This window comes from Lepus europaeus, chromosome 16 (genome assembly GCF_033115175.1).
Source record: "Lepus europaeus isolate LE1 chromosome 16, mLepTim1.pri, whole genome shotgun sequence".
In the NCBI taxonomy this organism is placed as follows: domain Eukaryota; kingdom Metazoa; phylum Chordata; class Mammalia; order Lagomorpha; family Leporidae; genus Lepus; species Lepus europaeus.
In genome coordinates, this window is record NC_084842.1 from 22,667,755 (window position 1) to 22,690,281 (window position 22,527).

The following is a 22,527-nucleotide window of genomic DNA, read 5'->3' on the forward strand; positions in this document are numbered from 1 at the left end:
ATTATTTTGTCCTGAAGAAAAATGCTACAACAACACATGAAATTTAATTTTTTATGATCTTTTGAAAATTGGAAACCATTTACCAGACTGTTTCCTTGTTTTCTCATTATAATAATATTCAAATAAATAAAAACAGCAACAAAAAGCAAACATAAAGCTACATCAGACTTAGAAACTTACCGCAATAATGATGAATGTCTACAGAATCATAAAATCTCAGTAGAAACTATTCAAGAAAATAGCATTATGTAAACATTTCTGTAAAATTTTTATTATTTAAAATTACTTTTATTATCTTGAAAGGGCAAACATGTTAAACCAATTGGTTTGGTAGGACTCAGGAAATGTTGCTTTCTTCCATTCCCAGATAGGTAGTCTTAGAAACCTCTTTGATCAGTAACTAGAAATCTTAGAAATTAGGGTTTATATTGTTTGGTTTGTTGTTTATATCTTCTACTACTGCTCACTGCTCCTGCTTCTTATTTTTCTTCATTTGTTATTAATTTAATAGTTTATGGGGTGCAAAGAGTTTTCAATATACATATTAAATGTATAGTGATCAAATCGGGCTATTAGCATTTCCTTCACACAATGTCATAGTTCAATAAATAATTAAAATGTGTACTGATTGAAAAAGTATAATAAATGGTTCCTTCTTCTTGTCATTACTTCATGTTTGGAGACTTTGAGCTTTTCTACTCTATTTGCTCATAAAATATAGAATAGATTACTGTGAACTCTCACCCCAGTATGCCGTGGCACACTAGATCATATTCCTTCTCTCTCAATTCTCTTTTCTGTAAAACAACTTTATTGTGCCCAGATGTGAGATGAATCAAGAAGGAGCTGTGCTGAACAAAACTCCTAGTGTTTACTGCACAAGACGCAACCAAGGATAATTCCACCTCTCACTGTAGTAGCCTCTGTCATATGACAGAATACATATATTGTTCCCACCAGGGGAAATTTAAGTCTCTGCATTCATGAAATACTAAAATTGACAAAAACAGAATTTATTACAAAATCAGAAAAATTGTTGACATTTCAAGTCTTATTCCTATTTAATTAGCATATATTTATTATTATCCTCATCAGTCTTAAAAATGACTAGTGTTCCTCAAAATGAGTAAGCTGGGTGTTCGAGCATGTAGGCTGATATTACACAGGTACCAGATAGCATGACAGAGTCTATCTGAACACAAGCTCATGTCTTAATCACCTGGCCACATTCGTGGAGGAGGAAAATTGGTCTACAAACCTCTGAAATTCTATCTTAATCCTTGTGAAAATAAGGAACTTAAAATGCTCATATATATTCTGATATTATATCAATCAAATTTAGTTTTTAATTGCTTCTTAAAGAATTTTCCCTTTATTTGTCAGATGAACAATTTTTATAGTTACATTATTTACTCTGCTTTAAACTCTTCATAATAGATAAAGCTTAGATCCTTGCATTTTCATATGTCGTATATTTATAATGCCAAGTTTAAGCATACACTGGAAAAAAATACGTTACTCACATTTCTAACTAAGCCTAGCTATTTAATAAATTGAACTTAAATTTCAAGTAAACTTTGTAACCTAAATTATATTACCATATAATTCTAAGTTAATCATGCTAGTTAATCAATACCTCAAGTTCACACTACTATTAACATTGCAGTTTTAATTATATCTTTTTTTAAAGATTTTTATTTATTTATTTGAGAAGTAGAATTATAGACAGAGAGGGAAAGACAGAAAGGTCTTCTTTCCGGTGGTTCAATCCCTAAGTGGTTGCAACATCCAGGAACCATGAGCTTCTGGGTCTCCCACACAGGTGCAGGGGCCCAAGTGTTTGGATCAACTTCCACTGCTTTCCCAGGCCATAGCAGAAAGCTGGATCAGAAGAGGAGCAGCCAGGGCTCAAACCAGTGCCCTTATGAGATGCCAGCGCTGATGACAGAGAATTAACTTATTGCATCACAGCACAGGCCCCTGTTTTAATTATATCTAAGAAATATTCATGGGTATGAAACATTAGATAACATTCTTCTTGAAATAATCCATGTTGCTTCCTTTTTAAAGGAAACTTGATAGAGTCACTATGACAAAATACTTCTCTGTACCACAACTATTGACAGCATTATGCAAAATACAAGTAAGAGTAAAAGGTATATTAAATATAATTTTTCTAAGAAGTAGATATCTGAATAAAAAAGTGAATCTATTATTTCAAAGACTTGTCTCTTTTCAGGTATCAGAATTAAATACTAAGTCTCAAAAGCAAAAGAAAGAAAGAAAGAAAGAAAGAAAGAAAGAAAGAAAGAAAGAAAGAGAAAGGAAGGAAGGAAGGAAGGAAGGAAGGAAGAAAGGGGAAGAGAGGGGAAGGGATGAAGGGAATATAATTATGTTCTTAGAACTGTATCTACAAACTATATTGAACCTGTTAAAAATTAATTAAAAATAAAATTTAAGAGAAGTAAATAAATAAATAAGCCATTAAAAAGTTTGACTTCATTTCAGTGCAATCTGGCTCTCCTCTACCATATTTACTTATAAAGTTAAAAATATTTTCCAAGTGGTTTTTACTAGTAGTTCAAGGAGGGTAGTGGTTCTCACCGGAGAGAGAAGCAAGCCATCTGACATGGAAATAACAATAGTCGCTGTCTCATTGGTCATCTGCAGCACCAGCAGTAGTTGGGCTGAATGTTCTCCAAATCTTCATTAACCGAGAATTTCTCATAATGATGTCTATGAGATGCCTTTTTCCTTTTCAGTTTCACAGACCACCTTTCAAAACAAACGAGTTGATAGGAAAATTCTGATATATGTGTGTGCTTGTGTGTGCATGTGTACTCTAATATGAACACCTGCTTTTTATTATAAAAGAGAAAGTTTTGATAATGGTTGGCATGCATTAAATAACCTATTTGGAATTTTATAAATGGTTTGCATGATTCAAGACAGGTAGATCATGTTTGGGGGAAATATTCACATGTGCTATGAACTGTTTTGTTGCTGTTGTTGTTAGAGAACATACTGTATTATACCTTGTATTATTGGTATTTGTTAACAGGTTCATCTCTATTAACTCATAATCTTCTTGAATATGAAAAAAGAACTAAATATCATAGTAAGTGTTAATACTTTCTCTTGAACTAAGTGTAATTTCTTTGTGTGAATAAATTCCTTGATGCATATAGAATATGACCAATTGAGCTAAATGTATGTGACCAACATGATTTCCATATCTGTTCTTATTTCTGACTGAAGTATCATTAGATAAAATTATTCAGTCTTTGAAGTGACTGTCAAATGAGCCTTGCCCTTTTAATCAATTTTTGATTATAATTTCTCAGTGGTCCCTTGGCCTGCTTTTTATCATAACTGATTTTATTAGTTGAGATGTCTCTTGACTCTAGAGAAATCTGGATATGAAAATATCATTTAACTTTAGTTCTTTCCTAGATCAATGCAACATACTTTTATCAAATGTGTTTCTTTTCTTTCAAAATACTTTGTGAATATATTTTTTCTGCTTGTAACTCCAGGAACTGCATATTTAGATTTCTTTTCTATCCATACTTTGCTATATACAACTTTAGAGCAGAAATTTCAGCTCTTCTTCCCCTCAGCTGCCTCCCTGGCTACTGGGTATTCCAGTAACTAATTATTGTAATTTATCACACTCCATTTCATCTTGAATTTGTAAATTTTTGTGCAGTGGGTATTCCTTTATCTGGGTGTCCTCATTTGAAATCACCAAATATCACTTAAAGTACTGAAAGTCAAGATATGCTTTATGAGTATTCATCAAAAGGTTCGAACACACTTAAAAAATTGTATGAATTTTATGTTGTAAATTCATCCTTAACAATCACAATACATCTCTCAAATTTAGCTCTCTCTTTAGAAAGATAATACTCAACACAAAATTTGCGATTCATCAAAATTAATTAGTAATTGGTTTAGACTCAATAAACAACACTTTACTGTAAGTAAGCTAGATGTTGATGTTAAATAAATTCCAAGCCTTCCCCAGTTGATATCAGTCTTGGGTCCCAAACCATCTAAAAATTTAACCCCAGGCTACTACCATGTGATATACATGGTAATTGCTAATGGTGGCAAATAGTGAGTCACTACGGAGTTAGTTGTTAGCTAAGAAAGTTTTGCGTTTCTGAAGGGAGAGACTTCTCTTCTCTGGATCACACTGTAGTATTTCTTCAGGTAGAGGCAGCCTGCATGAGGAGTCAGCGTGGTCACAGTCAAAGGAAGAGGAAGATCTTTCACTGGCTTCAACTTGTATGGATGCCTTTCTCTTTTTCTAGGCCTCTACAAAGACTTGAACATAAGAATTGCTAGACCTTAAACTCTAGGAGTGAACAATAAATATCCTATGTTTTCAGAAAAGTAAATTTATCATCAAATCCATTTTCCACAGAATTTTTCAAATTTTCTCATACATTGTCCCAATTATTCCTTGTCATAAGATAGCCATAGTATAATACGAGGAACCCAAGTGTCAAAATGAGTAGCAGATTCATTTCAGACTTAGATCTTTTTATCTTGAAGGGTTTTATTTTTTCCATAATGCCATACTGTCTCAATAATTCATGCTCACTGAATTTAAGATTAATTATACATTTTAATCATGGTGAAACACATATAAAATAAAAATTATGAAGTTACCATCTTAAGTTACCATTTAGAAGTGTTCAGTTCAGTTAATACTATTCACACTGTTGTGAATAGTATCCAATGAACAGTCTTGATACTCTTATACAAACTCAGTTGACATGTGTGTAAGAATTTATTTCTACAGTCTCTATCCAATTATGTTGTTTTATATGTCTGAGTTTGTCATATTCATCACTTTTATTTTTTTGGTTTTTAAATTAATCTTGAAACCAAAAGGTATAAGACATATACCTTTACTTTCTTTTCTCAAGATTATTTTGGCTATCCCATGTCACTTGAGTTTTCATGCGAATTATAGGGTGGATTTTTCTATTTCTGAAATAAATATGTTGGGATTTGATAGCATCACATTGAATTTTGATAGTACTTACATCTTAACAATATTGTCCTCAAATCCATGAATACTGATTCCTCTCCACTTTGTCAATGTCTTCCTCAATTTATTTTTTGAGTTCTTAGTATACAAGCCATTTGTTTCCTTCATTCAGTATATTTTTCAGTATTTTCCTTTTGTTGTTATTATAAATGGAACTGTTTTCTTAATATCTCTTTGGATTACTCATTGTTAACATATAGAAAAGCAATTGATTTTTGCACATTGACTTTGTATCCTGCAATTTTACTGAATTCATTTATTAGGTCTGACAGATATTTTGAAGAAATATTTAGAGTTTAACATATATTTAGTTTTCTGATATGAGGTTATTTGATTTGTACATAAAGATAATTTTTCAATTTTCAATTTCTTTTTTCTTACCTAATTGCTCTGATTGAACTTCCAATATTAGAATCCATAAGTGAAACAGGGCATTTTTATCTTGCTCCTTGTGATCTTAGGCAGAAAGCTTAGTCTTTCATCACTGAGTCACACCATTGAGGTGCAGCCTTCTCATACATGGCATTTATTATGTTGACATTTTCTTACTTTCCTAAGTTGTTGAATGCTATTATAATGTAAGTATGTTCAATCTCATTGCATTTCCCTGATGGCTAGTGATCCTGAGCATTTTTTTCTTCTGTCTGTTGGCCATTTGGATTTCCTCTTTTGAAAAATGTCTATTGAGGTCCTTGGCCCATCTCTTAAGTAGGTTGCTTGTTTTGTTGTGGAATTTCTTGATCTCTTTGTAGATTCTGGTTATTAATCCTTTATCTGTTGCATAGTTTGCAAATATATTTTCCCATTCTGTCAGTTGCCTCTTCACTTTCCTGTTTCTTTTGCAGTACAGAAACTTCTCAATTTGATGTAATCCTAATTGTTAATTTTGGCGTTGATTGCCTGTGCCTCTGGGGTACTTTCCAAGAACATTTTCCTGTGCCAATATCTTGCAGGGTTTCCCCAGTGTTCTCTAATACTTTGATGGTGTTGTATTGTATTTATTTTTTCAAAAAACCAGCTCTTCATTTGGCTGATCTTTTGTAATTTTTTTTTATTTAATCCTGTTGATTTCTTCTCTAATCTTAATTATTTCTCTTCTGCTACTAGTTTTTGGTCTAGTTTGCCCTAGTTTCTCTAGATCCTTAAAATGCATTGATAACTCAATTATTTGGTGCCTTTCCAATTTCTTGATGTAGGCACCTATTGATACAAACTTTCCTCTTAACACTGCTTTTGCTGTATCCCATAAGTTTTGATATGCTGTGTTGTTATCTTCATTTGCTACCAGAAAGTTTTTGATTTCATTTTGATTTCTTCTATGACCCACTGTTCATTCAGGAGCATGTTGTTCAGTCTCCATGTGTTTGCATACACTCTGGGGATTCCTGAGTTGCTAATTTCCAGTTTCTTTCCATTGTGATCTGAGAAGATGCATGGTATTAGTTCAATGCTTTTGAATTTGGTGAGACTTGCTTTATGGCCTAGGATGTGGTCAATCCTAGAGAAAGTTCCATGTACTGCTGAGAAGAATGTGTATTCTGCAAGTGTAGGATGTAGAGTTCTGCAGATATCTGTTAGATCCATTGGGCTATAGTGTCGATTAAATCTGCTGTTTCCTTGTTGATCTTCTGTCTGGTTGATCTGTCCATTGCTGAAAGTGGAATATTTAGGTCCCCCAATACTATTGTATTGGAGTCTATGTCTCTCTTTAAGTTCCTTAACATATCTTTTAAATAACCCAGTGCCCTGTAATTAGGCATATAAAGGTGTATAATAGTTACATCTTCCTGTTAAATTGCTCCCTCAATCATTATATTGTGCCCCTCCTTGTCTCTCTTAAAAGTTTTTGTGTTAAAATTTATTATGTCTGATACTAAGATGGCTACACGAGCTCTTTTTTATTTCTGTTGGCATGGAATATCTATTTCCAACCTTTCACTTTCAGTGTATGCATCTTTGTTGGAAAGATGTGTTTCTTGTAAGCAGCAAATAGATGGGTTTTGTTCCTTAATCCATTCAACCAGTCTGTGTCTTTTAACTGGAGAGTTGAGGCCATTTACATTCAATGTGACTATTGATACACAGTGACTTTGCCCTGTCATTTTCCCAAAGATATTTTCTAATATATGCTTTGAACTTTCCATGATCTTTTACTAAGAGATTTGCTTCCTTTACCTTCTTTCGTATTGATAGCTGTGTTTTTGTGTTTCTGTGTGTAACACATCTTTAAGCATCTTTTGCAGGACTGGATGAGTGGCGACAAATTCTTTAGATTTTTTGTTTGCTATGAAAGATCTTTATTTCACCTTCATTCACAAATGAGAGCTTTGCAGGATATAATATTCTGAGATGGCAGTTTTTTCTCTTAGTACTTGGGCTATATCTCGCTATTCCCTCATAGCCTGTAGGGTTTCTGATGAGAAGTCAGCTGTGAGTCTAATTGGAGATCCTCTAAAAGTCATCTGGTGTTCCTCTCTTGCACATTTTAGAGTCTTTTCTTTATGTTTCACTGTGGTGAGTTTGATTACAATGTGTCATGGTGAGACTCTCTTCTGATCATGGTTCTCTTCCTGTAATTGGATGTCTCTGTCCTTCTCCAAACCTGGGACGTTTTCTGCTAGTATCTCACTAAAAAAGACCTTCTAATCCTTTCTCTTTCTCCATGCCTTCAGGAACTCTCTGAACCAGAAAATTGGATTTTTTAATAGTATCCTTTAGATTCTCTACAATATTTTTTAGATTTCTAATTTCCTGTTCTTTTCTTTGGTTTGATGCATACTTTCCTGTGCTCTGTCTTCTAAGTCTGATATTCTCTCTTCTGCCTCACTGATTCTGTTTTTAATGCCCTCAAATGTGTTTTTTATTCTCTCTTCTGCATCACTGATTCTTTTTTTAAGGCGCTTAACTGCATTTTTTATTTGTTCTATTGAATTATTCATTTCATTTTTATTTCTCTTCAATATCTCAGTTTCATGTTCTATTAAATTCCTCATTTCATTTTGATTCCTCCTTAAGCTTTCATTTTCACAAGAGAGATTTTCTTTCATGTCCTGCATGGATTTCAGTAGTTCATGCATTTGTTTTTGATTACTTCCAAATATTCTTATCATAAATTGAGCTTCATTTCTTGCATTTCTTCTGTCTCATCATCTTCATAATCTTGTATTGAAGTGTCATATTCTTTTGGGAACATCATGTTGTCTTCCTTGTTCTTGTTTCCTCAGTTTTTATGTTTGTTGTTCAGCATTGTGGAAATATTCTTTGGTTTCTTCTCTTTTTTTTCACTGTGGCAGCTTTTCTTATTATACTATGACTCTAGATAAGTGGACTGTCTGCTTTCAGTGACTCTCTAGAGGCTTGTGGTGGGTGTGGACAGAGAGCTCTGTTCAGTTCTTCATGATCAAGGGTGTGCCTAAGGTGACACACCCGGGTTTGGCATGGTAAATCTTCTCTCTCTCTCTCTCTCTGTTTTATATCAGAAGGGAAGTAATTCTGCTCAGCTGAGCTCTTCTCCTTGATGGTGTTCAGTGCCTGAGCGCTAGCCCCAGTGGGTATAATATTCATCTGCTCTGTCCTAAGGACCACACAAAGGATCTATGCAGTCCTCAGTGTAAGCTCAGATTCAACTGCAATGTCTCCCACCAGGTAGCCAGGGCTGCCTGAGCTTGTAGCATTTCCCACCAAGACAACTCACGTCTCAGCCACACCGTGAGTTCTCCCACACACCCTCAGTTTTTTTTTTTTTCCACAGTCCCAGTTCATAAGCTCCACACATTCACTAGGTCTTAGTCTCCTGTTATTACTCCCCACCAGAGTCAGGTTTTTCTGCTTGGTTGATTGCCAAGTGCAGCCCCGAGCTGGCACAGCTGTTTTGTATGTCCAAAATTGTGCCAGCATCCCATATGAGCACTGGGTCTAGTCCTGGCTGCTCCTCCTCTGATCCAACTCTCTGCTTTAGCCTGGGAAAGGAGTAGAGGATGGCCCAAGTACTGGGCCTCTGCACTCATGTGGGAGACCTGAAAGAAGCCCCTTGGTCCAGGCTTCATATCGGCCCAACTCTGGCTGTTGCGACCATTTCGGGAATGGACCAGTGAATGGAAGACCTTTCTCTCTGTCTCTCCCTCTCACTGTCTGCAACTCTACCTCTCAAATAAATAATAAATAAAATCTTAAAAAGGTACATTAATATAATTAATCATACATCTAGTAAATGGCATACCTAGAAACAAATACAAGTTATCTTTGCTTAAATACTATTCTCTGCTAATAAAATATGTGAAGTATACACTTCCAAATCTACTTTTGGAACTTTTAATGTCATAATTAACATAACAGCATAATAAGGTATGCAATTGTTTAAAAAATAAAATTAAGGCTTAATGGATCTGGTTACTTTCAAAGATAACTGAAATGAAAGAGAATTGTCAAATTATCCTGATGTGAAGATCCAAGAGAAGAGGGAGCCACAGATTAGAAATGAGTTCAGAGGAATGCACTTCAAAAGAACCCTTGAAATCTTCATAATTTTGTACATGGAAGGTGAGAAAAACTAGTGGGACTAAGCATGCCTCCATACGTTGGGCTCCATCTCTAGTGCCAATTTTCTCAGCAATAATTGACTTACTCCTGTGTGAAGGCAATTTGTTATATAAGCAAATTTGTTTGCAGTATTTAATAGATAGCATTTTCTAGGATAGAATAGGTAGTTATGGATTTTGTATCATTTGGACAAATCTCTAAAATACATTTTTAAAAAATCAGGCAAGCTTCCATCTATATGTGTATGTGCCAGACCTGTCACTTACATTAGCATGGTTGGCATTAATTTAATTAACACTGAAGCTTGTAAACTGAAGTGAAGACTTGCCTGTATCCTGTGAGATGTATATTACTCACTGCTAAGAATAATTGCACATTCTGGAAAGAACTGAAAATTGGTCACTAAGACTGCATATTTGGCTAATTTGACAGTAGTTATGTCTATATTAATTATCTTCTTTTTAGAAACTACATAAAATATTTCATTATCTCTAATCATTTGACACATATTTTATAGCATTGGCAATATTGATCATTTTTTTATTTCAAGCCCACCATATTTGATTCATGATCATATTATCCAGCAATTATATATAAAAGCAAAACTTAATCTTCTCTAATAAAATCAAATAATCATTTCATTAGGAGAAAGATTAGCAGCTTTCTCCTTCTGTTTTTTTTTTCTTCTGTATTCCTATCACTTTAATATAAAACCTCATTTAAAATGTTCTTCAATAAAAAACATCTTGGGCCGGCGCCGCGGCTCACTAGGCTAATCCTCCACCTGCCATGCTGGCACCCCAGGTTCTAGTCCCGGTCAGAGCGCCGGATTCTGTCCTGGTTGCTCCTCTTCCAGTCCAGGTCTCTGCTGTGGCCTGGGAGTGCAGTGGAGGATGGCCTAAGTGCTTGGGCCCTGCATCCGCTTGGGAGACCAGGAGAAGCACCTGGCTCCTGGCTTCAAATCAGCGCCGTGCGCCGGCTGCAGCGGCCATTAGGGGGTGAACCAATGGAAAAAGGAAGACCTTTCTCTGTCTCTCTCTCTCACTGTCTACTCTGCCTGTCAAAAAAAAATCTTTATAGTCTTATTTTTGTAAAACAGTGTTAAGTCACTCTAAAATCAGTTTTATATCTTTCATATCAGGCAGAGAGACTTCAAATTCCTGAGTAAATAATAATTCATGACTAGTTCTTTGGGATATGCAATAAATGTATCACTGTTAACAGGTCCAGTGGCACCATGCTCCTTTGTACCTAAAGAGAGCAACAGTACCCAAGATCTAGGGTGCTAAATCAATCCCAGAGCCTGTGATTAAACATACTGCTGGAACAAATGATCATCTGTTCAGTGATCATCTTCCCTTTTGATTCTGTTCTTTCCTTGGATACAATGTGCAATTCACGTTGCTACCATTCTCTCAGTCATCAAACTCAAGGTCAGCTTTACCACTTCACCCTTGGACTCCCCTTCATTGGCTCTGGCTTATGTCATACTGACTTCTTCCTTGGTATTCATATTGGCATTGTTCTCACCAGCCCCCGCTTGGCCTTTTGAAGTAATGGCTTAATAGAGCTCCATTCTTTGGTTCATCTCTGTGAGCAACTCTTCACACTCCTTAATGTGGGCTTTTCCTTGCTATAAATTATGTGATTGTATTAATTTGTTTGTCTTGTTGTTCTTTTCAAAAGAATAACATATTTGCATTTTAAAAGTAATCACCAGAAGTTTAACATCAAAACTTTTGCATAGAATTGTAGATTTTTAGCTTCTCAAAATATGGAAGTTCTGGGTGTTTATAGTAAACAGAACCGCCTAGATTACAAATCAAAGACATAGCAATAAAAGTTTCTGCATTCTAGGGTTTTTTTTTTTAAATCAGCTTATATTAGAATGAAAATTAGGCATCCAACCTTTTTTAGCCTGAATTAAATTCACCCACATTTAAGACCTTACCTCATTCTCAGATACAAACTCTGAAGAGTAAAGGATGCCTGAGTAGCTTATTGCATAGAGGAAACAGCTAGAAGAGAAAAAGTTGTCTGGGCATTAAAAAGGCTGGGACAAAGAATTAAAACAGAAAATTATTAAAATAAGATCTTATTTTCCCTGTGTTCTAAATAATTTATGTTCTTCTTACTCAATGGGGCAGAGAAAGAAGAAAAGAAGATAATAATAGTTGGAAGCATTTACTTTTGTGAACATCTCCTTATGGATACCTTTAGTTAAGAAAGCAAGCATTAATAAGCACCTTTCTCCAGAGCCTTCTTTAACAACTATGACTAAATTTGCCTATGAACTCGCCCCATCCTTCCCCTGTAATCACTAATATTTTTGTGCTTATTTTTAAAAATTAGCATTTTTCTCCTCCCATAGAATGTAAGCTCCTTGGGAGAAGAGACCATATCCATCTTTGTAGAAAAATGCCTGTCCCTTTGGCCGGCGCCACAGCTCACTTGGTTAATCCTCCACCTGCGGCGCCGGTACCCCAGGGTTCTAGTCCCTGTTGGGGCACCAGATTCTGTCCTGGTTGCTCCTCTTCCAGTCCAGCTCTCTGCTGTGGCCCGGAAAGGCAGTAGAGGATGGCCCAAGTGCTTGGGCCCTGTACCCGCATAGGAGACTGGGAAGAAGCGCCTGACTCCTGGCTTTGGATCGGTGCAGCACGCCGGCTGCAGCGCACCGTCAGCAGCGCACTGGCTATGGCGGCCATTTGGGGGGTGAACCAACAAAAAAGGAAGACCTTTCTCTCTGTCTCTCTCTCTCGCTGTCTAACTCTGCCTGTCAAAAAAAGAAAAGAGAAAAGAAAAGAAGAGAAAAGAAAAGAAGAGAAAAGAAAAATGCCTGGCCCCAAAATGGTTTTGGAGTGGATGAACTGTATAATCTGAAGGAAAGAAAAGAAATGAATCCCTTTTATTCATAAGAAAACAAGTGCATGATATCGTCATATGGCCTGTAGTATAGCAGTAAAAGTTCTGGCCTTATTTTCAAGGTCTTGTGACCTTATATGACATCCTAAATTTACCATTTTAAGTTTTTTGCCCAATCCTTTTCTCCAGTCTGTAGACCAGCCATAAGAGGATACTTTTATGCCCTGAACATACTTCCTTGAATCAATGAAGATATTTTCACATGCTCATGCTTTCTCTTGCTTTCTTCTTACCTTTTGTTCCCCATCGCTTTACTACCTCGGGTAGCACATTCTCACGGAGGTTTCTGCCATTCCCCTTGGTCAGAATTAACATCCTCCCTTTAATTTTCCATGGCGTGATGCTCTTCCTGTACCTTATCGGGTGTTTTATTTTTTCTTGTACTCACTGCCTTATGTTGGTCTCTCTATCACCTAATTGGACAATGCAGGCAGAGATTTTCATATCTGTTTTTCTCTTTATTTGCACAAATGACTATCCTAGGGCCTTCTGCAAAGTAGCAGGACAAACATCGGTGTGGTATGCCCAGCTAAGACCCCTGCTGGACATACTAAGGCTTTAAGTCTTCCTCTCAAGAATCTTCAGTGTGTTTTTCATGTATTGAAGATGGGCAGTGGTAGGCACCAATGCCATGGGGCTTCCATTATTTCCTCTTCTTTTGTATCCACTTTTGCCTGGGTGGGGGCCAGAAGAGAGCATACAGGAAGCTCAGGTCCTGATTTTGCTGTTTGAGTTTTCACAGCAACAGTCTCTTTCCTTTCTCCACTGATTACTAACCGAGGGTGCGGAGCGGAGCCTCCGGGACCGACACCTGGAAAGGTGTAACTTTTCATGAACACTCCTGTAGCTGAGTGTCTGGGTGCTTCCCCTTCCTGAATCCTGATGAGCTTGTTGTCTGCTCTCCTTCATGCAGGAGTAAGCAACCTACTTAATACAGTGGCGCCTGATCCTCTGGCATTAGGGAGGGAGCAGGGAGCTCCTCTGTGTGTGGCTTGGAAATCCCCGGGTGCTCAGAAGTGAGGATAAATGAGATCAAAAGGTCAAATGGAGAATATGGGACAAGAGAGGAGATGAGGGACCTGCAGATTTGGAATTTTATTCCTGGAAAATAGCAAGCAAGATCTCTGTGTGTGTGCGTGGTTTTTGTTTATTTGTGTGCATCTATTTATTTGAACTGAAAGGAATAGAAAAAGAAATTCAATTGTGTAAGAATCTCCAGCTGATTCCGAGACTGCAATTAGATCAATGATTATAAATGGTACAGAAATACCATACCATGCATCTACTTATCCAGCAAACATTTATTGAATATCTGCCTTCATTCAACTTAAGAGGCTAAAGGTAGAAAACCCATGCATTAAATAATTTTTAACCCATGCATTAAATAATTTTTTTTAAGATTTACTTATTTATTTGCAAGTCAGAGTTACACAGAGAGAGGAGAGGCAGGGAGAGAGAGAGAGAAAGAGAGAGGTAGAGACAGAGAGGTCTTCCATCCGATGGTCCACTCCCTACTTGGTCGCAATGGCAGAACTATGCTGATCCGAAGCCAGGAGCCAGGAGCCTCCTCTGGGTCTCCCATGCAGGTGTAGTGGCCCAAGGACTTGGGTATCTTCCACTGCTTTCCCAGGCCACAGCAGAGAGCTGGATCAGAAAGGAGCAGCCAGGTCTCGAACCAGCACCCATGTGGGATACCGGGGCTTCAGGCCAGGGTATTAACCCGCTGCACCACAGCACTATAAATACAATTCATGTTACAGGAAAAAAAAAAAAAAAGACTACTTTGAGAGCACGCACAAGAGGGCCTGATGAGTCTGCTCTGTGAGAGAAAGCCTCTGCCAAAAAGTGATGATTAAGATACAACTTGAGAGCTAAGTGGCTGTAAGTTCCATAAAGGGAAGATTAAAGGAGAGAGTTATGGTGTGGGAAATCTCTGCGCAAGTCAGTTTGGTCATCCAGTAGAATTTCATTATGGCTGCAACAGAAAATAAGGAAGAGTGGCAGGGCCAACGCAGTTAGTAGGATCAGAGCTTGGTAGCTGTTTAGAAAGGATTTTATCTGTATCCTCAAAGACGTGGGAGGCCAGTAGAGGGTGCTTAGCAGGCAATGACGGCGGCAGCAGACTTGCATTTTTAAAATTCAGTCACTGTAGAGGACAAAACTGTTGGATGATAGTGTCTATGTGAACCTCAGTACCTTTCAAGCTGATTTACTCTACCATGTAGCAGTTTGTGTGTGTAAATATATATATATATATATATATATATACATACATATATATATATATATATATATAAAATCAGATTAACAGAGCGTTAGGTTGACTGCAATCATAGATTCAGCAAATGTGTTCTCAACCTGTATATCTAATACGATAAGGTATTAACAGAACTGGATATAAATTACATCCATTTTCCCCAATTTTTACCTTGTTTCCTTTCAAGATTATGATCCAACTTCCCTTATCTGATTTATTTGCTCCATCGTTCATACGAATGAGAAGTCCCTATTCACTTTTTGGAGCCTATACATTGCTGATTATTTGTAGGCTAAAGGATTCTGTCTCAGAGACTTTTGCTCAGTTCAAGGATCAGATAACAACTATGAAAGTGCTACTGATTACAAAAACAAAAAACACATTACTGCTCAACAGAAAAAAGGTGGTGGCCCCAATTCAGTTTCATGATAAAGCTATTAAAAAAAAGCAGACCTCTTCTCCTGGGTAAAAGCTCCCTTTCTTTTCAGTAGTTTACTGTCACTAGCTAACTGCCTACTTTGTATGGCCACATTTAATTTTGTCCAAGTAGTTGAAAAAACATACTGAATGTCCTAAATAATGTAGCAGGAAATTTGATCTTCCTTTTAACAACAAGGAATATTAAAGATCAATTTGTAGGAAGGAACATCATCAATGTTATGGAACAAATATAAGGAATCAAGTTGTGAGATAGTTTAAAAGGATTCACATATGCCTTATTTCTCTTTTGAAATGAAAATTCAACATCATGTCAGATTTTTCTAAAAAATAGAATTTTAATGATTCTAAATTTTATAGCATATAGAAATTTCAGAATAGGAAATGTAGACCCGTGGGATCAGAAGTAAATGTTAACTGGTCTAACAGCATCTGACATTTGAATCTTCTCCAGAGTTTTCCAATCAATTGGTAGTTTATCCTGTGTTTAAACTTTTAAAGCACCAGGCATCACAGTAATTTCAGAAAAGACTCCTGGAGATGACTGCTGTCTCCTGAACTCCTTGGGGTCAAGCTGAGCACACCCCCTTGCTCTTCACTGAAGTCTCCTAACAAGCCACCTGATTCTCCACCTGGCACGGATTTGACATAGTGCCTGCTCCTTTCTTCCTGGCTGTGCTCTGTTGAATGCAAACATCATCTGTTCCCTTCAATTTCCTTATTTTGCCAGGCTTGGCTTTTAATGTTTACTGTACAAGCAATCAACAGGATTTGAAAGGTCAGTGGAAAATAGATCTTAAAGACTGTTCTCTAAATGCCAGCACCCCATGAATCCCATTTTGAAATGTGCAGAGTCGCCCTTACAGACACTTGACCCCAGTCAATGGTTTCAGGGGTTGTGAGAGTCCAAACAGCATTAGTCAAACTGGCAGGAAAAAATCCTGAATCTGAATATACCTTATAAAAGTTGTTTTAGTATAAGAAGTTTAACTTTTGAAAATCAGGGAAAAAAAAGCTCCAGCCCGATTCACTGCCTGGTCAGGAAAGGCAGTCATAACAAAGGAACACTTCTTCCCGAAGCTTTCCAAGACCTCTGTTTCCCCTGGCTCTTCTTTTTCACCCTGACTCCTAAACCAATTTTTTAAAAAATAGGTAAGTTGCTCTGGGCGTATTATTTCTCAAATAGTTAATATGGCTGTGAGAAGACAGAATATATAGTGGACGCTTTCTTATAACACAGCTCTCCAGGGACTCTTAATGTGTCCCTTGAGGCTTATAACTTCTGGCATTGATTAAAAATGCCTTTCCTATACCATAGTACCTTTAGCCTTGAGTTGTTTCAAATTACACCTATTTTCTCAATTGAAAAATGGGATGCGGTCTGTACACAATTCTTCCTCTTCTTAGCATGGTATAATGATTTAATGAGACTCACTGGGTTACAATTGGGATAAGAATATTTTTCTTTTATTTCCTTTTCCTCTCTGATAAAATGATCTCATGAAAAATGTCACTAACACATTTATTTCCTTTGGGAAATATAATAATTAGACTACCTAATTTTTTACTCTATTTGCTTTTAGCATATTCCTTAAATCCATATCTTTAAGCTACTCTAATCCAGTAAGTATCTGATACCCTCAGTTCACTCATTATTTTTGATAAGTTTAATAGGGAGAATGCCTTAATCTCAGAAATTGTTTAGCATTTTACTGTTCAACATATTTTACTACTCATGAGATTGTAAAGACATAAGAATTAAAAAATTATTAGCTAATGAAAGTTACTCATCTAATATATGATCGTTCTTAGGAAGAAATGGTAGATTGATTCTTTTCTTATGTGAAAGCATTGACTTCAGATTCATTTATAAGAAAATGATTTATTTATCATTGGTGAACAAAGGAAATTGCTTTTTTAAAATAATAACACTATGATATTTTGTAAAAAATAAATAATTATGGTAGTACATAATACACTAAGAATTTCCACAGCCACTACCCTAATTCACCCTCCCCATCCTCCCAACCTGATATTTCCCTCAAAGTTTTAAAATCAGTATGCCTGAATGGCCTTCCCAAGGGCAGCTCTTCCATCTTTTTGTAATTTCCTGAAGTTGCTATATATACATCTAAATGCCAATAATTGCCTTGAATAGACTGAACTAAAATAAATGAGATGGCTAAAATTCATTTTTATCTCATAAATGTTACACCTTGTCAATTAAAACAAATACTCCTTTTCCATGCCAAGAAAACATTTTCCGTTACATTCACAATCTGCTTCAACTGCCATCGGGTACAAGAAAAACCTCTAACAGATGGGAATCAGTAAATAGCAATTGCAGCTAGAACTGACTATATGAATAACAAATGCAAGACATAGTCTGGGAGTTATCTCGGCAGGCAAACATGGGTATAAGAGTGTTTTGAGATGTTATGCCATTGATTATGAGACAAAAATTAGGGATTGGCCATGAAATAAATGAATGTAAATCTCTCTCTCTCTCTCTCTCTCTCTCTCTCTGTGTGTGTGTGTGTGTGTGCGGTGTGTATAGCTTTTTCACAAATTTCAACTCTGTTTCTCATATTACACAAAGTTGAAGTTGTCAAGACCTTCCTGTTGTTCTCAGGAATATTTTGGAGTGGTGAAATAAAGAAAAGAAAGGAGTGGGTATATGGTCTAGAGGTTGAGATGTCCATATCCCATACTGGAGTACCTGAGTTTGAGTCCCAACTCTACTCCTGTTTCCAGCTTCCTGCTAATGCAGATCCTGGGAGGCAGGAGGTGATGGTTCAAGTGAATGGGTCCATGTCACCCATGTGGGAGCCTTAGATTAGGTCCCTTGCTTCTGGCTTCAGTCCAGCCTAGACCAGCCTAGCCCTGGCCATGTGGGCATCTGAGGAGTGAACCAACAGATGGGAGCTCTTTCTGTCTCTGAAATAAATAAATTGCAATAAAATTTTAAAACAAAGAAAACAAGCAGTTCAGACTCAAAAAGGTATGAACATGTTGATTCAAATCTGGGAGTTTTATAGTCACCTTAGATATAAAGGTCACGATGTTCTGATGTTAACTGTTAATCACACTCTCAATGAGGTGTTGACAAAAATCTTATTTAGACTGGCCAATATGGTGATTACTCTCTTCCTAGGAACCCAAGTTGCTGAAGAACTTGGAGTCTGCAGAAATTGACCTCTACTAAGGCAAAACAAGGAAATTGTCCATCTCTGCTTCTCACCCCTCACCAAAATCCACTCCACAGTGCTCCTTTGAGATTTCTCCTTCAATCTTCCCAGTACGTGCATTAAAATGCCAATGACAAGAGGGCATCCAACATTGTGAAGTCCATAGAATAAGAGGGACAACAGAAGAAGAAGGAAGAGACAGGTGAATGTCCTCCATGGCTTTTGTGTATCTCCATTCACTTTTTTAAAAAGATTTTATTTATTTATTTGAGAAGCAGAGTTACAAACAGAGAGAGGGAGAGACAGAGAAAAGTCTTCCATCTGTTTGTCCGTTTGTTCACTCCCCAAATGACCAATTTGAAGCCAGGAGCCAGGTCTCCCACATGGGTGCAGTCACCCAAGCACTTGGGCCATATTCCACTGCTTTCCCAGGCCATAAACATAGAGCTGGATCAGAAGTGGAGGCGATGGGACACGAACCAGTGTCCATTTGAGATGCCGGTACTGCAGGTGAAGGCTTAGCCTAACTACCCCAGCTACAATCACCGTTGCTTATAGAATTAAGGCAAGGCATTTGGGAACAAAGTAAGCAAGTTCTCCCTACCTGGTCTGGTCACAGCCCAAATTCTTCCCTATCCTTTCAATTAGACACCGATCTGGGAGAAAAGATTTAGAAGGCTGGAGGAAGCGGGGTAGAGGACAGAAGTGCCTGTGGGCAGCTGGGGGAAGGATACCTCCTTTGTTTCCCAGCCACAATGTCTCCTTTTATCTTCCCTCCTAGAGGGTCCTGCTGCAATGCAATAGCTCAAAACGTACTGTCAGCTTCACTTTGCTGCCAGCACTTTCTTGTTTCCTTTTAGAAATACAATACTCCAAACCTTATATATTCAAGTTACCAGTGTGTCATTATTTGAGTTGATCTTTGAAACTCATTTAGTACATTCCTCTGAAGCAGCGGAATACAATTTGGGATGAAAATTTCTCTGTGTGAGATTTAAAATATCATTATAGCTGTCAAGGATTTAGAAATTAGCTTTTATGCTGATTGCTTTTCAATGGTTCAATCAGCAAAAATGTAAACTGAGAATACACTGAGTTTCCTTAACCTCAAACTGATGAAGAATGTCAGAGATTATTTTGTTTTTGTTTCTGCACAACACAATCTTTGAACAGATAACCATAATCATGTTATGGTTTTATTCACAATCATTATCATTAACTTCATCTTCCACTAAAAAATAATGCCTTAAAAATATTTTATCAGGGGCCGGCGCTGTGGCATAGCAGGTAAAGCTGCTATCTGCAGTGCCAACATCCCATATGGGCACTGGTTCGAGTCCTGGCTGCTCCACTTCTGATCCAACTGTCTGCTATGGCCTGGGAAAACAGTGGAGGATGGCTCAAGTACTTGGGCTCCTGCACCCATGTGGGAGACCCAGAAGAAGCTCCTGGCTGCTGGCTTCCGATCAGCCCAACTCCGGCTGTTGCAGCCATCTGGGGAATGAACCAGCGGATGGAAGACTTCTGACTGTCTCTCTCTCTCTCCCTCTCTCTCTCTCTCTCTCTCTCTCTCTCTTTTTCTCTGCCTCTGCATAACACTGCCTTCAAATAAGTAAATAAATCTTTTTTTAAAATCTTTTTTTATTTATTTTTACAGGCAGATATGCAGATATTAGATAGTGAGAGAGAGAGACAGAGAGAAAGGTCTTCCTTCTGTGGGTTCACCCCACAGATGACCGCCATGGCCGGCGCGCTGTGCTGATCCAAAGCCAGGATCCAGGTGCCTCTCCTGGTCTCCCATGGGGTGCAGGGCCCAAGCACTTGGGCCATCCTCCACTGCCTTCCCGGGCCATAGCAGAGAGCTGGACTGGAAGAGGAGCAACTGGGACAGAATCCAGCGCCCCAACCGGGACTAGAACCCGGGGTGCCGGCACCGCAGGCAGAGGATTAGCTGTTTTTGTCCATACTTGTCTATACTAAGAGTCACACAGATTACCCAAACAGGTCCCCGATGCCCCCTTTTCATCTCTTGTTTTTGGTGACTTTCCTTTAACATATCTCTTTGCTTCCTTCCTGACCTCCATATGCTCTCTGTGTGCCTCTCACCACCTCTCTGTATCTGGTTCTAAGGCTAAGCTAGTCTGTTTCTTTGTATATCATGATAAATGTGCAATATTGTTCAACAGCAGTGTACTTATGGCTCGAACGGACAGTATTAGGAACATCCTTATATTCATATGGTATTCTTGATATTATCTGCTAGACTGCACAGGTGATATTTTTTTGTAGCATCCTCCCCCATCTACAACATATGTGCACCTCCCCATACACCGAGCAAGCACAATGAATTCCAGGCTATAAGGGAAAGTTTAACAGGTGTGTTATCAAGATGGCGTTGTTATCAAGATTTGCATTCCTGCAAATCAAGTCTCCATTTTAAGTGACCTGGCAGCATTGCTCATTGTCACCCAAATGCCAGAGATTTGTCCTTGTCCTTAGAACCCCAACCAGAAGGCTCTGCTGTGTTGTGCGGCTGCAGCTCTCTGCTGATTGCATCTTCCGACGGTTTGTTTATCGCCTTCTGTGACTCATGCTTAACTCTGATGTCTGTGAATGTTGTTCCCTCATTTCCCTAAATTCAGCCAGGAGCAAGCATCACCCTTCGTCTTAGTCGAGAAAAAGATGAAATGCCTAGCACCTCCATTTTTACCTTCATTAAACTAACAGCGTGGTTTTCCTCTGTGCCTCTCAGAAACAAACAAAACCTAAAACAAACATAAACTCAGCCTCCAGACTACATGGGTATTTTTTCTTCTTTATCCTTTTCTTTTCTTCTCATTTCTTTTCAGTTTGTTTTCAAGACCCAGCTGGCTCTATTTCTGCTTGCAATCTGCCTGACACTTTTACCTGAAAATCGCTTATGTGTAAATTGATAAAGGCTATGTGTGATTCTGCTGTATAAAATCCTGTTATTTTAGTAAGAGGTTTTTTTTTTTTAAGTATAACTTTCAACACAACGGAGTATCATTAATGATAGAGATCTGAGATATCATTTTATATCTTTTAACCATTCTCCAATGAGACCAAGTTAGTGCCCATCCCCTGTCTGGTATCTGGCCATCACTCCTTCTGAATCTTGACTTATAGGGTTCTCTTTAACTGGAATTTTCTTGAACCTGTTTCTTGACTGCAGAACTCTCTCTTCTTCTCTCCTCTCCATATTCTTTCTTGAAGGAGGCCCATTGCTCTGTAAGCTCACATCATTAATTTGGTTGTTATGGTTTAACAATTTTGTAGCCATCCTTTAAACTAATAATAAATATCAAATATACAATTATATGCGCACATACACAAACACACTTCCTTCACTAGGGAATATATATACCCCTATAAAACTTAAATACTATTTTGGGGATGATAAATGTGTTCACACTTTCAAGTCACATTGCATATGTGACTACTTTCTTTATCTGTATGTACAAATTCTTTTATTTTTTTCTTATTTTATTTATTTTCAAAGCAGAGTGACAGAGAGAGAGAAAGAATGCACTTCCAACCTTCCATCCTCTGGTTTACTTCCCAAGTGCCCACAACAGCTGAGGCTAGGTCAGGCCAAAAGTCAATGGCCTACAACTCCATCCAAGTATCCCAGATGGATGGCAGGGGTCCAAGCACTTGGGCCATCTTCTGTTGGTTTCTCTGGTGCATTCATGGGTAGCTGAATGAGAAGCACTTAAGCTGGGACTCAAATTGGTGCTCTGATAAGGGATGCCGGTATTGCAGACAGCATCTTAACCTACTGTACCATGATGCTGGCCTCTATATGTACAAGTTCTGAACAGGAAGAACTTGTACTACTAAATCAATTTAATGAGCTCTAATATAACATTGTATTTAGTAATATCTACATTTTCCATATGTTCTAGAAAAATTCACACAATAGAAATTTCAGCTGACAGTCTCCAGCATTCCACATACATTGGTTTTTATATATTGTCCCTTTCATAGAAACAGTAGAAATCTTGATGTCTGAAACAAAACTAAACTATATGATTATGGTTTTTAGGAGATAACATAGGAGTAACACACATTTTGATTCTCTATATCCAGTTAGGAAAACT